At 44.1% G+C, this 13,328-nt stretch overlaps 1 protein-coding gene across 6 annotated transcripts in view; it reads right to left on the reverse strand.

Moving 5' to 3' along the window:
* FGF13 (fibroblast growth factor 13) overlaps window positions 1-13,328 on the reverse strand; it is a 651,259-nt gene that overhangs the window by 574,451 nt on the left and 63,480 nt on the right. The window contains exons 3-4 of one of the 6 annotated variants that reach the window (XM_089323850.1): window positions 8,233-8,291; window positions 5,698-5,818 (exon numbers count right to left, since the gene is read on the reverse strand). The exons of 4 other annotated variants lie outside the window; for them this stretch is intronic. The gene's annotated coding sequence lies outside the window, so the exon portion shown is untranslated. The remainder of the gene's footprint in view (window positions 1-5,697; window positions 5,819-8,232; window positions 8,292-13,328) is intronic. One more of the 6 variants, XM_089323851.1, reaches the window with a different exon arrangement.

The following is a 13,328-nucleotide window of genomic DNA, read 5'->3' on the forward strand; positions in this document are numbered from 1 at the left end:
CCTCAGCTTTACCTACTTGGCTACAATGCTGACCCCAGCAATCATTCTTGTAGGACAACAAGAGAAAACAATCCTCACCAAGAGGCAGGAACAAAGCAAATGCAAATAACTGGGAGCTAGTAGTGAGAATGCCCTAGTAGCTGTTGTGCAGATTTGAAAGGGAATTTACCCACTAAATGCCAAGCAAAGATTTGTCCTGGGTGAAATAGAACTTTAGATAGCAGAAGAAAAACAAGTTCATACAGTAGGAAATATGCCCCCTTTCTTTTGAAGTTCACAATCACGCACCTATAGTGTTTTTTCCCTCTCCTCATTACTGTCTTCTCATGTATCATGGTAGTTTCTCACATTCACTGTGTTCTTTGGCAACTAGATCTGTAGTTTCTTCTCTACTATAAGCCTCATCTTCACCCTAGATGACTTCAATGCACATGTGAATAACATACCCAACTCCTGGTCTCGCTATTCCTTGATGTCCATATCTCCAAAGGCATTTGCTTCCACATACCCATGTTGACCCATAGAACTTATACTCATCTGGATCAGGCCAACTCTGAAATTTTAAATTTAAACCATATGCTTTCATCAAACTATTTACTTTCGGGTCACTAATGTTCTCCACCTTTTTTTCTCTCTCTTCCAGTACTTAGAAAGTAGAGGAGTCAAGAGCTGTGAAGTGTGGGGAGCAGCCCGGACTGGACTGAGTTACTGGAATTAAGACTTATTCTATGCATCTGCTCTCCCACAATATGGCGCTGGGAGAGAAGTAAACAGCTTCCGCACAGCTGCCTCCAGTTCAGCTAATGAACTGTAGGACTTGCTCCTGATTGGAGGAGAGCAGCGTACTCGGCATGTGGGCAGCCGAGTTGGGATTGGCGGAGGAGGACTATAAAGGAGGAGAGAGACGGCATGCACCAGGAACATCTAAGGGGAACATCTGAGGGAACACCTGTGCAGCCCCCGAGAAGAGCCGGCCGGCGGTGTGCCGCTCCCCTGCGGAAGTGGGGAATGTGGCCAGGGGGAACTGCCCTTCCACGGAGGTGGAAGGGATAGTAGCCAACCCGGGAAGAACCAGCAGCAAACCCGGGGAGGGCCGAGCAGACGAAAGAACAGCGCAGGGTCCTGTGTCGTTCCTCCACGAAGAGGGGGAGCGACATAATGGTGCCGTGACTCGGATAGGAAACCTAGGGCGGATAGGAAACTTAGGAGGGAAGAAATGACTCGGATTAGGAAACCTAGGTCGGATAGCAAACTTAAGAGGGAAGAAACGGGAAGAACTGGGAAAATACCGGAGAGAGAGACTAGCAAACAGCCTAGGGAAAAGCCGGACGAAAAGGGTGCCGGAAGAAGCTATTGAAAGCCTAGGCATAGACTCAGATACGGACTACGGGGGGAAGCTGGGAGAAATCTCTAAGGTCGAAAGCGAAAGTGAAAGCTAGAACAAACAGACTCGGACGCGGACTGTGGGGAGAGGCCAGGAGAAATGAGGGAGGAATATCATTGGAGGAAAGTTTGGGGAAACATACCGGGTAGAGAAAAATGTTAGGGAAATTGAAGCCGTGGGGGGCAGGCCAAGGCGGAAACGAAAGCCACTTTGGGGTTCTCAAGTTAGCCCGGGAATAGGGGGCGAAAAGTTGAAACCAGAAGCTGAAACGTAAGCCAGATTGGGATCCGTCTGATTAGCCCGGGGAGCAAAGGACGGGAAGCCAAACCGTGGGGCGGAGACGTATGCTGGGTTGAATTCGCCAGGCTAGCCCGGGGAACTTAGATTGAATGCTAGTGGCGGACACGTAAGCTACGCTGTGTTACTCGCGGAAGCCGCCACGTGCAGAGAGAGCACGGGGCGTGAATAGATAGGGAACGGGGCTGGCACGAGGCCGTGGTGCAGACGCGAAGGGCGTGGAGACCGCAGAGCGCGCGAAGCCAAGCCGCGCAAAGCCGGAAAGCTGCGCAGATGAAAGAGGCGCAGGCTGAAGCGGCTCAGCCGGGAAGCCGCCGAGAAGTAGCCTCGGGGCGGGCAGCGGGAAGCTGCGGGGATAAGAGAAACAGAAGTTTGGAAGTGGAGTGAGAGAAATGGGAATGTTGGCAGACAGAAGTAAAATGGGAGAAATAGGAATGCCCGGAGATAGAGAAATAGAGAAATAGAAAGGCCTCCCCTCAACATGGCAGTGAGAGAGCTTGGATTCGGTCTGCCTGATTAAGTGAGGCGATGAGCACCTGCGGCGGCTAGCAGCTTATGCACCGCAGGTCACCGAAGACAGGCACGTTACCAACACTAATAAGTCTCCCCCACAATACGGCAATGAGAAGGCTTGGATTCGGTTTGCCTGATTGTTAGGGCTTGTAAGCCCCTGCAGGCAGAGTAGAGCATGCGCTGCAGAGCACCGAACACAGGCACACATCAGCGCCTAAAAACCTCCTCACAACATGGCGAAGAGAGGACCCGGATTCGGTTTGCCTGATTGATAGGACTTGCAAAGAACCTGTGGCAACTCTAGCAAGTAGAGCAGAGTGTGTGCCGCGGGACACCGAAGACAGGCGCGTATCAACGCCAAAAAATAAAAAGAAAGGGGGATCTGTGGGGAGCAGCCCGGACTGGACTGAGTTACTGGAATTAAGACTTATTCTATGCATCTGCTCTCCCACAATATGGCGCTGGGAGAGAAGTAAACAGCTTCCGCACAGCTGCCTCCAGTTCAGCTAATGAACTGTAGGACTTGCTCCTGATTGGAGGAGAGCAGCGTACTCGGCGTGTGGGCAGCCGAGTTGGGATTGGCGGAGGAGGACTATAAAGGAGGAGAGAGACGGCATGCACCAGGAACATCTAAGGGGAACATCTGAGGGAACACCTGTGCAGCCCCCGAGAGAACCGGCCGGCGGTGTGCCGCTCCCCTGCGGAAGTGGGGAATGTGGCCAGGGGGAACTGCCCTTCCACGGAGGTGGAAGGGATAGTAGCCAACCCGGGAAGAACCAGCAGCAAACCCGGGGAGGGCCGAGCAGACGAAAGAACAGCGCAGGGTCCTGTGTCGTTCCTCCACGAAGACGGGGAGCGACAGTGAAGTTCTCTATGAAGTCTATCAAGCCACTTTGTTCCTATCTTAGAAACTACGGTCCCTTCCTTCATTCTTCCACAAATATCCTTTTTTTGTCAGAACAAATGTTTATTTAAGAATTAATGGAAAATGAAAACATTAAAGCATAGGAATACATTGACTGAGTACAAGTTGTTTGGTCTGAAACTTGAAAAAATTATCCTACTTACCTGAGGTAGATTTAGGTTAGCACTGCTTCAAGGGAACCTCCATAAATCCCAGAAGTTACCTTCTAATTTTGGTCAGTGTGATAAAACATGCAAATATCCTTAATTTCTTTACCACCCTTTCCTTCCATCTTTCCCATTTGGAACACCCTTAATCCCAGATCAACATGGCAGAACATGTCATTGAAAAATGTGGACTGGTACCCCTACATTTTCAAGCTGTCCAACTCAGATTTTCAACCCTGCTCAACAATGGGTCCGAGTCCAAATTCTCAGCCATTCCCTCAATGCTTCTCACTTAATCCTTTTATCTTTTTTCTCAAGGTAGACCTTACCACTTGACAAAATATAGTTCATCTCTATCCCCACTTCATCTATCACTCTCCAGATATACTGAACCATTTACTGTTTTCAGAAGATATCATGATTTAGCTACCAGGACTTGTACCTGTGACTTCCTTTTCCTGGATTGCCTTTCTCCTATATTGGTTGAAAATTATCTGCCCTTTAGCATAGACACCACTTCTCAAGAAACAATTCAGCTGACTCCCCACCCCAGGACTAGGTTTATAGCTCCATCATCATGTTTATCACCTATGTCATAACATTCTCAAAACTGAAACATCTCAACCCATAAACTGCCAGCCCCTCCTTGAAAGCAGGAACTATTCTTATTCCCTCTTGGGGCCTCAATAAACAGTACAAAATCATTAAGACAGAGTCATTCCTCAATCCAGATGTCATCAATGAAAGAGCATAGAGTCATTGAACGCTTTTGAAAGGAGTTAAATCTAAAATTATTTATTGTACAAAACCTATTTCATTTAAAATTATATAATGTCTTTTGCTTCACATAGTTAACTTCTTAATACCGTTCAAGATTCAAGTCAAATGTTACCTCCACTAAAAGACTCTTCCACACATCCCCCTCTGAGCTAGGGGAAATGCTCCTCCTCATGGCTAATCCATTCTCCTGGCTAATTTACTGTATTGTAAATTATAAGCTAACATATCAGAATTTCTATCTAAAGTGTGATCTTTCTAAAGGGCAAAAGGTGTGTCTTACATTAATATCTATATCCATGTCAAAGGTCTCAAAATTACCTCTAGATTTGATGATTCACTGGGAAGACTTAAAGCATTCAGCAAACTGTTACAGCCACAGCCATAATGTATTACAATACAAGGACACAAACTGTAGCAATAGGGAAAAGCACATAGGGTGAAGTCCAGGAGAATCCAGAACAAACTTCCTAGAGTCCTCTCCCTGTAAAGTCATACAAAACACACTTAAATCCCACAGACTAGACAAAATAGGCATCCCTTTAAAGGTATCAAGAATGCTCAGGCTTTCAGAATTGTATTATGGTAGTTGAAATGGGAGGAGGGGAGTTGTTTTGCTTTTAAGAAGATCTTTATGCATCTTAAAAAAAAAGATAACTTAAATACAGTAAGATCTTTCATTCTGTGGACTCATTATAGATTAATTCATTCAGTTACTCAACAAATAACTGAGCAGAACTATGAGGTCATTTCAAAAAGTTTGAGGAAAAGGATTTAAAAGATATGCTAATTATGATGGAAAAATTTTCTAAATTCATGCACAGTTGTACATGCCAGTAACTACACTGGTTGCTAGGCATAAAAGGTAAAATAAGGTACAATGTAAAAGACATATGCAGAGAAGGGTGAGAAGAGAAGTGTAGGTACTAGAAATAGTGTGTGCAAAGGCATTGAGGCAACAGAGTATGGTGATTGTGGTTGACTACTTTTCTTTTTTGAAATATTCTACACTTGGCTTTTGTAGAGCATACCTTCCTGATTTTTCCTTCCATTCCTTTATATACCTTTAAATATTCCATTTCCATCTGTTTTAGTAATAATTCTACTCTTCCCAATGTTTAAAAGTAGTGTTCCTCAACTTGAATCATGCCTTTTTCTTCTCACTATAATTTTCAACAAGCTCATTCTTAATCCATGTTTTCACTTCCCATTTATATCTTCTTCTTGATAAACTCCGAAATTGACATCTGCAGCCTCAGCCATGCATCTGAAATCCAGGCTCACATAATGATCTATAGTTTTTCTTCACTTTCAGGTTTTATAGTTCAAGCAACAGGTATCCACTCACCAAGATGCTCTACATCTCATGCTCCTCCAGACACCCAGGAATCTTCCTTTACTCCTCTGTTGCCCTCATTCCTTATATCCCAACCCATCAGCAAGCCCTGTTGGACAGCTCTGTGTTTCTGTGTTGTATTTATCAGATATGACTGCAACTCTCCATCCTCAGGTACAGAATACCATCAGCTTTCTTCTAGTCTCTTAATGTAAGGGCAACAATAGGCGAAGGGTTGGGTGGGGGGAGGCTTCCTGTTTTTATTCTTGCCTTTATTCATGTTACTTCTATATTAAATATTAAATAATTCTGATCTTACCACCTCTACACAAATTTCTTGGTCCAAGTCTTCATCTCCATGTCTCCCGTTTAGCCTTTACAGTCTATTTCAACATAGCACTGGTGAGGGGAGGGGCAGGCGGGGAGCATTCAGACTGATCCTGTTAAAACATTATACACATTGTATCATTCACCCAATGGCTTCCCACCTCACTCAGTATAAAAACTAAAATATTCATGTTGATCACCAAGGTTTTCCATGATCTGGGTCCCTACTGTCTTAGAGCTTTTGGATCTGATCATTCTCCTTTGTTCACTCCACCCAGCCAAATTGACCTTGATGCTGAGCCTGGAACATACCAATTCTCCTACCTTAGGGCCTTTGAGCCCACTCCTCTCTGCCTGGAAAGTCCTCCGTGTTTCCATCTCTCACTTCTATCACACGTTTGCTGAAATGATACCTTCTGTTGGAGGCCACCCCTTGCCACCCTATATAAATTTGTACTCTTTTTTTAAAAAGATTTATTTTATTTATTTGAAAGGCAGATTTACAGGGAGGCAGAGGCAGAGAGAAAGGTCTTCCATCTGCTGATTAATTACCCAAATGACCACAACGGCAGGAGCTGAGCCAATCCGAAGCCAGGAGCTGGCAGCTTCTGCTGGGTCTCCCAAGTGGGTGCAGGGGCCCAAGGACTTGGGCCATCTTCTACTGCTTTCCCAGGCCATAGCAGAGAGCTGGATTGAAAGGGCAGCCAGGACTAGAACTGGTGCCCATATGGGATGCTGGTGCTTCAGGCCAGGACTTTAACTCACTACGCCACAGCGCCAGCCCAATTTGTACTCTTTCCTTCATTGATCACTCCTGGACCTCTGCTGCTCCTTATAGCATTTCTCATCACACAATATGTTCCATAATTTATTTGTATATTTCTTTACTATCTCCCTTTGCCACCTCAAAAGATTCTAAATTCCACAATGGCAAAGCATTTTTAAATCTATTTTATTCCCTGGCTTATTCCCAGAGTCAAAGATAGTACCCAGAATACAGTAAATGCACCATAATTATTATATTTTGTCCATTACAAAATTTAAATGAAAATTGAACCACGTTACCCCAGGCTTAAAGTCCTTTAACGACTTCCTATTGCAAGGTGCAAATCCAGAGCCAGTGTTGTGGTGTAATAGGTAAAGTCATTGCCTGTGACTCCAGCATCCCATATGGTCACTGGTTCACACCCTTGCTGCTCCACTTATGACCCAGATCCCTGCTAACTGTGTGGGAAAAGCATCAGAAGATGACCCAAGTGTTTGGGCCCCTGCCACCCATGTAAGAGACCCAGATGAAGCTCCTGGCTTCGGCCTGGCCTAGCACAAGCCGTTGAAGCCATCTGGAGAGTGAACAAGTGAATGAAAGATCTCTATTTCTTTATCTCTCTGTTCCCTCCTCCCATCACTCTAACTTTTTAAAATAAATATATAATTTTTTTTTAAAGAAAAAGGTTCAAATTCAGCATTGTCTCATGTCACCCTCTACTCAGTCTGCTCCAGCTTGCTGGACTTCTCTGGTTTCTCTACAATGCCATTGTTTGTTCCACTAATGTGTCTTCACATATGCCGGGTCCTCTACCTGTAACACTCTCCTCCTTTGTCCTTATTAACCCTTCCTTCCTAGGAAAGCATCCTCTGAATCTCTAGATTAAGGCAAGTTTCTTGAATTTGTGCGTCTCCTTCACAGCCTTTTCCACTACTCATATTAACTTACTGATGTTTCTATCTTCAACACTCAACTTTCCCTAATAAAGTACAAAAATGGAGACCATACCTGTCCTAAGTACTATGGTTCCTGATAGACACATAGTTTGTACTCACTAAATGTTTAACTTAATGCTAAAAGTACCTGCTATTGCAACTCAAATCATGCTAATGTCTATAAACATTAGGATATGCATCTGATGTACCCTGAGACCTATATACTCATTAGTCACAGTACCAGGAATTGAGTTGTCTGGAGTTCAGGCTACCAGGAGACACTGCAAGGCTCAAGGTGCATGCTTTGCATGAGGATCCCATACGATAAGTGAGACCACTTACTGCTCCTCCTGTGAGATCTAAATTGGTGCTGTAAACACCAGTTCTTTACAAGTGCATCTGTCACCTGAATAGGAAGACAGCTTCCAAGGCTGATCTACGATAAATATGTTTCACCACATTTTTTTCTAAGCTGCAAGCAATGCCTGAGCTGTTTGTTGTCAATATTTTAGTTGTCAAGTGAGAAAATAGCACAGATAATCAGCTATAGGCTCAGTAGATAAAAATGACAGCTAACAGAATGAAAAATATAAAAATATCACCATATAAAAACATCGTAAATGGTATCACAGACAATAAAAATAGACAAGGTATAAACTACTGTAGTGTTACAAAGTACTCTTTCCAAGAAAACTTTAATTAAATATACAGTGACTCAAAATTTGACACCAAATAGTACATCTTTATAATCCTTAACAGTTTAGGGGAAGAAATTATTTTTGGCTTTTAGGAATAGAGTAATGGTTTAAAAAAAGAACTTGTATACCAGCCTGCCTGGATCCAGCTCCAACATCAGTTACTTTAAAGCCAGAGTTTTCACCTCACCTGTAGAATGGAGCAAAAGGAATGCCTCTAAGCTTGTTGTGAGGATTAAGTGCACTCATATATTAAAAAGATCAGAATGAGCACCCGTCAAATGTAACTCATTTTCGTTGGAGTAGTGGTTGTTGTAATCTACATAGAACATGAGCTAAAGGCCAGAGAATTTCTAGTAGACTTTTTAAAGAAAAAAAGAATGAATGTTTGCAGAATAATGCCATTACAACACAGTGACAAAGATAGGCCTAGCCATATAAACCACCTTCTCACTCATTTTGATAAGTAAGATAAGCAATACAAGGAACTCATAAGATTAAAAGACCAATGGGAAATGTCCTGCCTCTGAGAAATATGCTATAAAGATTTTTGAAGGGAGTCCTAAGTCTTTCAGCTCACTTATGTGTGGGTATTGACTTGGTAATCTGGGTTACTAAGCTTACATTACTGCTGCCCACACTGATAGACTAGGTAGTTTGGAAAAACTCCCATTGTCATGAGCAAGGTGCCTAAGGGCATTTGTAGGTGTGTCATACTCTGTGAAAATGGATAGGCTTCCACATGGCAGCCAAAACACAGGCCTGACTAAATGTTAACAGATAACATGGTTATAAAAATCAACTTTACAGCCCTGGTTCCATCTAAATGGGCATTGATTTTGGATTATTCAGATTCAAATTAGCAGAAGTTTACTATAGTTCAAATGTATATGCCTGCGGCTGGCACTGTGTCACCTTGGATTGGGCCTCTACCTGCAACACCAGCATCCTATGTGGGTACCGTCTGCTCCACTTCTGAACCAGCCCCCTGCTAATGGCCTGGGAAAAGCAGCAGCAGATGGCCCAGGTGTTTGGGCCCCTGCCACACACACGGGAGATCCAGATGAAACACCTGGCTTTGGCCTGGCTCAGCCCTGGCCCTTGTGGCCATCTGGGGAGTGAACCACTAACTCTGCTGTTCAAGTAAATACATCTTAAACACACACACACACACACACACCAAAGCAAAACAAATATATTCATTCCCCAATAGCTTCTGCAGGCTGTGGAGGAGACACTACAGAGTGGTTCTCTATGGAAGACCTGACTACTCAGTTTGGGAAAGCATCTCCTGTTTATCCCAACTTGGACCTACATGTCCTCAAATTTTCTCTGGAGTTGAAGACAAACTAACCTAAATAAAGAGCTGCTCTTCTAGGTGATGGAGGCTACTTTCACACCCATGATTCCTCCAGTACATGCAGAGATGGTGGCTGCATCAAAATCTTCTCCTGAGGGACTTCTAGGCACAGTGGTCTTTAATACTATCCCATCAAGCTCCCCAGTCCTCTGAACTGCCTTCTGGTGTGGTCTCATGTTCAAAACACTGACTCCCCTTGCTTCCCTAATATACACATGCCAATCCAGAATTTCTCATAGTCTCTGCCTCCATAGTTTACTTCCAGTGGTCAATCCACCAGCTGAAGCCCACTCACACCTAAACCAAGAAAAGGTGAACTGGCAGGATGAAGTACTCCTTCCCTTTCCCCCTTGCTGTTTCTCACCAGGAGCTGCTAGCCCCAGGTCCGTGAGAAGCCAACTCACTTGGCTGTAGCCCTCATTGCAGTCTCACTCCTCCTCGGTACACCAGCTCTCCATTAATTAGGGAAGACTGAATCACCACTGGACAATGTGCAAAGGACTCTGATTTGCAGTCCCACCTTGCCCCGGTCAGCCATCTCCCTCTCCCTCGATGGTGTCCTGACAGCCTAGCCAGAAACCCTGTAAACAAGAAGCTGCTTCCCTCTTAACCACCAAGTTCACATTCACATGCTACGGGAAATAAACTCCTGAGACTGCACAAGGGCACGTCAAATAGTCTGTGGGAAAACAAATTTATTATAATTATTTTGGTGCAAAATAGGTATTTTAAGCAATGCAGAGTTTTTAAATACACATTTTCCAAATATCATAAGAAATTTCTTTTTGCTCCAGGCATTTTTTGGCAGTAAAATAAATGTATACTACTACTTTTATCTTCTACCAACTTTTTGAAGTACCCTCATAACCTCTGCTCCTATCCTGATTATCCTCCAAGCAGTCACTTCTCACCAGACCCCACTGCTCTGTCCCAGGTCAGGCGTTGATTCTCCCTTGCCTGGACTCCTACAATGGTCTGATTCCTGCTCTCCATGCCCAGGATTACCCCATCCTTATGCTGCCAGGAAACTCTTTCTAAAACAAACTGAGACAGCAGGCATCTGGCCTGGTGGTTAAGATTCCTGCATCCCAAAGTCCCACATTAGAGAACCCGTGTTCAACCTGTTCCAGCACCAAGAACGTGCATCCTGGGGGGCATCAGTGATGGTTCAAATGTTTGTGTTCCTGCCATCTATGTAGGAGACCTGGACTGAGTTCCTGTTGCTCCCCCTCTTCGCGGAGGAATGACACTAAACCCTGCGCTGTTCTTTTGTCTGCTCGGCCCTTCCTGGGTTTGCTGCTGGTTCTTCCCGGGTTGGCTGCCCACCCTTCCACCTCCGTGGAAGGGCGGTGCCCCCTGCCACTTTCCCCACTTCCGCGGGGGAGCGGCACACCGCCGGCCGGCTCTCTCGGGGGCTGCTCAGATGTTCCTCAGGTGTTCCTCTTAGATGTTCCTGGTGCATGTTGTCTCTCTCCTCCTTTATAGTCCTCTTCCACCAATCCCAACTCTGCTACCCACACGCCGAGTACGCTGCTCTCCTCCAATCAGGAGCAGCTCCTGCAGTTTATTGGTGGAACTGGAGGCAGCTGCGTAGAAGCTGTTTACTCCTCTCCCAGCGCCATATTGTGGGAGAGCAGATGCATAGAATAGGTCTTAATTCCAGTAACTTAGTCTAGTCCGAGTTGCTCCCCACAAGTTCCCAGCTCCTGAATTTGTGAGTATTCGGGGAGTGAACCAGCAGATGCGAGATATCACTCTTCTTTCTCTACCATCAATTAAATGCATACAAAATTTATAAAATAAAATAAAACCAAGCCAGTTCCTGTCATTCCTCTTCTGAAATAATCTTCCATAGGCACTTGGGCTATTTAGGGAAAGAAATTCTACAAACACTAGCATAGCCCAAAACCCTGTATAGCAGTCATCCCCAAACTTTTTATCTCAGATCTTGAGAATTATTGAGGCCGGTACCACGGCTCACTAGGCTAATCCTCAGCCTGTGGCGCTGGTACTCCAGGTTCTAGTCCCAGTTGGGGTGCCAGATTCTGTCCTGGTTGCCCCTCTTCCAGGCCAGCTCTCTGCTGTGGCCCGGGAAGGCAGTGGAGGATAACCCAAGTGCTTGGGCCCTGCACCCGCATGGGAGACCAGGAGGAAGCACGTGGCTCCTGGCTTCGGATCAGCCCAGTGGCCATTTGGAGGGTGAACCAATGTGAGGAAGACCTTTTTGTCTAATTCTGCCTGTCAAAAAAAAAAATTTAAAGGTGGCAGGAAAAAAGAGGACAATTTCTTAAAAAGCATACTGAATACAACAAAGAGAGATTATTTGTGTGGGTTGTATCAGTCAATATATATTCAATTATAAATGAAAAGAATTTTATTTAAGTGTTTAGCTACTGATGCATTTAAAATTAACAAATCTATTATACATTCACATAAATGACATAATTACATGGAAACATTTTATAAAACTATATTTAGTTAATATAGAATATAAAAATGTATAGGAAGTAAACAGACATCTTGTGATATGATTGTTGTTTTTAGCCCTTGTTTATATGGAATCAGGTAAGAGTAAGCTAGAACACATTTCATCTGAATTTCTCTCACATTGTTAATCTTCTTTGAAACAAGACAAGACACCAAAATGGATCAAAGCTGTCTATGAGCAGATGAAGGACCCCAGGATGAGCAGCCTAGTATTAAAGGCCTGTTAGAAAAATCCATTCCTCTATGTCCAGGGTCCCCCTACCCCCATACACACACAAAACACCAAAGAAATGGCCAGAGCCACATCCACATGCTGCAGGGAATGTCCTGAGGGCAGGGAGCAAGCACACCTAGCCCTCTCCAATCCTCCAAGTACCTGGACAACTACAATTCCAGCCCTCAAATTATATATATTTATATATATACACACACATATATATACATACATATATATGCACATATACATACATATATATATACACACATATATGTATATGTGTGTGTGTGTGTGTGCATGCTTTGAGTGAGGCAGGACTTCCTCAGGACGATTCAGGTTCCTTGTTCATTCAGACCTTCAGATATAAAAGGTATTTTGAGGGTCTACCTGCCAGGGTCATCACAAATCCTTATTAAGAGAGTCTATTAGTTTCCTAGGGATGCCATAACAATACCACAAATAGGGTGGCTTAAAAAAATGTGTATTTTCTTGCAGTTCTGGAGACTATAAGTCTAAGGAATCAGTAGAGTCACACTTCCTCTGAAGACTCTTAACTTCCTATGCATAACTCTAATCTCTGCCTCCCACTTTGCATGGCCCAGTATGTCTCTGTTTCCAAATCTCTTTCACCTTATGAGAATACCACTCATTAGATTTAGGGGCCACATTAATTAAGTACAATCTTATCTTAACTTGATTACATTTGCAAAGATTCTATTCCAAATGATGTCACACTCTTATGTTCTGCATAAACATGAACTGAATTTGAGAGTATAGGGAAGGCCACTGCTCAGGCCAGTACACAGTGTATGCGTGAAAGTGCCAGGTGCATAGTAGGTAGTAGGTGAGGTGTCCACCTCACATGAACACCGCCCCTTCTTCTTGCAAAGGCAGAACAGTAGCACAGGCTCCCTTCACAGAGGAAAGACTGGAATATTGAGGACTTCTACTTAAACACTAATTAACACAATGGGAGCAACTGGAAGGCAAATGACAGACAGCAGCAGATTATAACTATTTTCCTTCTTAGCACCTGTCCTACTCTTGTTTGTTCTGCCTCTGTTTTTCCACAATCCCTCCCTCAACACCTACATGGTCAGTCTGACACAGAACACACACCTGCCTATTTCAAGTAGAATTTCAAATGCCATCCAGGAATTGTC

The sequence above is a fragment of the Oryctolagus cuniculus genome, chromosome X (genome assembly GCF_051225735.1).
Source record: "Oryctolagus cuniculus isolate XC-2025 breed Fujian yellow rabbit chromosome X, ASM5122573v1, whole genome shotgun sequence".
NCBI lineage: Eukaryota > Metazoa > Chordata > Mammalia > Lagomorpha > Leporidae > Oryctolagus > Oryctolagus cuniculus.